This window comes from Glossina fuscipes, unplaced genomic scaffold (assembly GCF_014805625.2).
Source record: "Glossina fuscipes isolate IAEA_lab_2018 unplaced genomic scaffold, Yale_Gfus_2 116, whole genome shotgun sequence".
NCBI classification, from domain to species: Eukaryota; Metazoa; Arthropoda; class Insecta; order Diptera; family Glossinidae; genus Glossina; species Glossina fuscipes.
This window is the reverse complement of record NW_023998459.1, coordinates 3,776,307-3,781,158: the sequence shown is the minus strand read 5'-3', so window position 1 is coordinate 3,781,158 and position 4,852 is coordinate 3,776,307. Positions and strand designations below refer to the sequence as shown.

General features: G+C 31.9%; 1 pseudogene; it reads left to right on the top strand.

Moving 5' to 3' along the window:
* Positions 1-2,003: 2,003 nt before the first annotated feature.
* LOC119640225 lies at positions 2,004-3,624 on the top strand (annotated as a pseudogene).
* Positions 3,625-4,852: the final 1,228 nt, after the last annotated feature.

Below are 4,852 nucleotides of genomic sequence, written 5' to 3'. Positions count from 1 at the left end.
TGTAAGTGTACCTGCACTTCTTTGAGGTGTAACCGTTTGTCGAGTGTCCGTGAAAGAAAAATTTAAAACCCCCCCATATCTTCAGAAGTAGCTAGCTCAGCAATAACACGGCCGACTGTCACTACTTCAACTGGTGCTTTAAAGTAGCCTTAAAAATAATTAAGTCCCTAGTTCGATAGTTGGACAGACCTTAAAGACTTACAGCCATAGCAGTCGTTACATAGACTCTGTCATACCGTTTAAATTTGAAACCAATTTCTCCCATCAATTTTTTCATTTGCTGTGAATTTGTCGGATTTACTATTTTTTTCTTAATATCTGGTTTTTTTCAGAATAATTTAATTGCTCTTGAGTGCATTTTTGGTAATTCCTTTTATGACCAACACACCTAAAATAATAAATTACTTTTTGTATTAAAACTATGTATTAACAATTTAGCTCGAGTGTCATATTTCCTATTTTTTTTCACACTTCAAATTGAAGGCTTGAAATGGCGTACCTCCAGCATGGCTAAAACTTCAATTTGTTGCCAAGAACGTTTTGTTGCCTTTTGTTCTATGAAAATTAGTTAGTATTTCCGTATTAATATCCAATTTTAAGGTAGTTTTGTGCTAAAGCACTAATGATCTTTTTTATTTAGCTTTACCATGAGCTGTTGAAGGTATCATTTGGTAATTATATATTTTGTTAACAATCTTGTAGCAATTCTTGCAATAGAGAACTTTTGACACCAGATTTAAATTGTAATTTAAAAAATTTACGCCACGACGATTGACTCATATCAATTACATCCTATCAAGCTGACTGTGCACGCTACTCGTATTATATTGCGACATATGGTTATATTTTGTGATAATAGTGACAAATACAATCCTGTAGACTTTTGTAGGTTATTAACCTCACTTGTTGATAAATGAATGATGTTGTGTTGTTGATGTTGTGTTGTCAACTTGTGAAGAAGCGTGGGGATTTAATTTTTGGTTGATTGAGCGATGCGGTTGAAATAAAGAGAGAAAATAATAGTGCCATACGTCGAGAAAGTGTAGTTAAAGTTTAAAAAGGAAGAAACGTTGAATAAATGACTATTTAAATATTTGTATTGTATGTTTCCATAAAGTTTCACTTTATCAATCAATGGCGTAAATATAGACTTTAAAAAAATAATAGCACTCGAAATGAAGAACATGTAAAAAAAAAATTATGTTTGGATTGACCCTGTACTGAATTTTTCGTGATTACTTGATCTATAAAAGAAAATGAATCCATGAAAAAATAGAAAAGAAGGTAGACGAAAATAAATAAACAGGCGGAAAAAGTTAAAGACTACTATGCTAGAATGGCGAACATTTGATATGATGGAAATGGTGCAAATAACAACGCATTTGAAGTGCAAAAATATTCTACTATTAAAACATTCTATAAGCAATAGTGATATATATATTTGATAAACATATTTAAAAAGGAAATTTATCATGCATGTATACAGTCAGCATTGAATTTTAAGAAAACATGAATTCGTACGCGTAGTGGATAATATTTATTGTTTGTATCGTTAGTTAAAAATTTTCCAATAAGTAAAAAAACAGTTTGCATACCTACCTGAATTAAAAATGATAAAATAAGAGGTGAGTTTAGCTGACAAAAATGATAATTTTTCCGTGATTGATGGAAAGTGAATGAGATTAAATAAGAATGCATTGCATTTAAATTCAAGAATAACTGCTAAAGCTCAACTCTCAATTTACATTGCCGTGAAAATTTCACGATAGAAATCTTAATAAAGCAAAGAATGCATTATATTTAATCTCAAGATCATCTATTAGAGCAACTCTCATTTTGCACTGCCATATAAGTTTAATGATCGAAGTCTAACACAGGTAAGGAACACATCAAATGTACAAATTTGAGAAATTGTAGTTTTGCAATATAAACTTTACATAGCCTAGAATCCAGCGATTCAATAATTTTTAAACATACTATTATAAAAAATAAATGACGTGCATTGCATAAAAGAGAAACTTTTAACCTATTTGGATACAGTTTTGGGCATCGAAGAACAAATTAGTGGTCGTGCCTTTGACGATGATGTAATCGAGAAAGTGATAGAGGACCGTGTGGCGCGCATATTGAATACGAATGAAATACGCGTTTAATTGCCTGAAACTCTTTTCTGGCTGGCCTACCGAATTCGGTGCTGTCCTATCGAGTGGATCGCGGTTTCGATTTAGAAATACCACAAAACAAAGGTAAATAAATGGACGCAAATATGTTGAATTAGTTGAAAAAAATTTGCCATTTATTACAGCTCGTCGTGACAAGAAAAAGAATAAACTCTTCTTGCCCTTATTGTTATTGATGAAATTTAAATTAAAGATTATCATGCCTATGCTGATGTCTTTGATTGGACTCAAGGTTTTGATTTCGTCGAAAATCGCTATAAAACTAGTGCTCGGATTCTTAATCCACAACTTGACTATGATGCCCAAGCCACATCCGCCTGCAGCTGAAGACGGTGTACCCAGTTCCACTGTCTCGTCTTATGACCCCAGCAGTGGGGAACCGATGAATGGTAGTCCAAACGCACGTTCTGTTGCTTATTATATGGCATACAGCGTATATCAGCCCAGCAGTTCTTGCACCACTTATAGCAATTCTTCTTAGAAAAACACAACACAAAGAACAACGAACAAAACATGTTTTAGAAATCCGCCTCCTTTTCGCTTACCTGCTGCCTACACAACCCAAAAAGGACAATCACCACGCGGTTTTGTATATGTAAAAAAAAGGAAAAAGCCCAAAAATTCTTAATAAGTAACGTAAAATGTCCTAGGACATGATGCTAAAGGACATGTTAATATATATAAATATTTATTTAGAAGATTTCAATTAATTCATTTTCAAAATGTTTTTCTTAACAACGGCAGTCGAGCGTCTGCAAAGAGCAAATTCAATGCGAGTGGATCGATTGACTTCAATTCCATTATTAAAATCGATTCAGGACGATAACAGAGACCACCGAAACCATGAGCGGCAAAAGCGTTCTATCGAATCAAATAACGAAAGTAATATATAAAACGGAAATGGTTTAATGAAACTATTGGCTTTAATTATGCAAGCGATTAATTCATTTAATTGTGCAGAAGGTCAAAATGTCCATGAAAAGCATAGAGGTCCCCGTCTGCGTGTTACCACCGTTTCTAGAACACATTCATGTATTATGGGACCATTTTTCCAATTCAGAATTGTGTGAAGCATTATATGAGCGATCCGAAGTTAATCAAATTTTAAAAGTGCGTTGTATTTAGCGAAAGAAAATGTGTTCTTAATAATTTGATAAGTAATCGAGGGAAAAGTGTTTTCTTTGCTAATATTTCTTTAACTTCTTTAGGGATTTAAAGACCGGAATGGAAAATTGGAATTTAATAAATTATTCGAATCGTTGAACAACCAATTGTTTCAAAGATGCTGGATAAAATCAGCTATAGTTTATTTAGCTGACTGGGCCAGTTGTCTGGCCAATCTCGACGTTTACTCAAGGCAAGTGAAAATGTAAAATGTCATCCAGCGTCTTTCATGGTCTAATTATCATAGTCTAATTATTGACCGACACAAATTTTAACAAGTTTAAACTTTAAGCGCGTCAATGACTTTGCTAACTTCTTCTCTTGACTTGACTTATCTTCAGCTACTCCGTTTATGCCCCTACATCATTCCACATATGACAAACCAAGACTATTAACTAAGAAACAAGTTTCAACTAAGCACATCTATCTATCTGATTATTTTATTATTCACTCCAATGAATTTGGCTTTTTCTCCATGTTTCATTGCCTAACGTTATTGTGTAAATATATAAGTAGTTGGATAGGAGGCCGGTTATTTACTTGCGTAGAGGTGGGATAATAGTTTATAAGTGGTCGTGTTAATGTCTTGGAATGTTATTAGATTTTTTTATTTTAGAAGAGGCCAATTGGGGCAGGCAATCCTGGCTAGAGATGAAAATTCCTCTATAGTAGAAGCCTAAGGGAGTCTTGAATTTGAAATTAAAATCGGTATAAACTTGTATAAAATAAAATAATGTTTATAGGCTCAGCTTAGAGGAACGTGGTCATATATGAGGTCGTAGAAACAGTGTGATATGTGCATTTATTAGTATAAAACAAAAAAAAAGACCGTTCTGTCTCGCACTTTAATTTTTAAGTTTTAAGTGTTATATTAATATCTATCCCATCAAGATCCAAGATGAATTTCCCATTGTGTATTTTTATAAACAATTTGTTGGTTTGATTTTATTATTGAAAGAATAATAATAGAAGAAAATGAAAGTAAAATAAATAAATAAATAGATATATGTTAAATTTTCAAATTTTCGTTTTATTTGCGTTTTGTATACAATAAAAAAATTTTATTTAATCAGAGAATTATGCAACAGGTATTTCTTATCACAAATTTCATACAAAAGTGTCAAATATAAACAAAAATAAAATAAAAATGTTGCGGGGAAAATTTTTCTTAGCTTTTCTTTACTTTGATTAAAAAATTTTTGGATTTTGGTCATTCTCAGACACATACAGGTTGATTTTGCTCATTTTAAGATTTTGTAATTTTGAAATAACTGTCGACTAATTTTCGATAATGTTGAAAGTTCAATGTTCATACTACAGGTGTTTTTTCAGGGTAGAGGTTTTGCAACATATTGATAATAACTCTGTGATGAATATATTGTGGAGGGAAAAATAAGGCAATTGACATTCATTAAAAACAAGAATATATTTATGTAAGCCTTTTTCCTCTTTTCCTTTTTTATAAATATAATATAAAATTAGGATTGACTTGCAATTCATATTAAAAT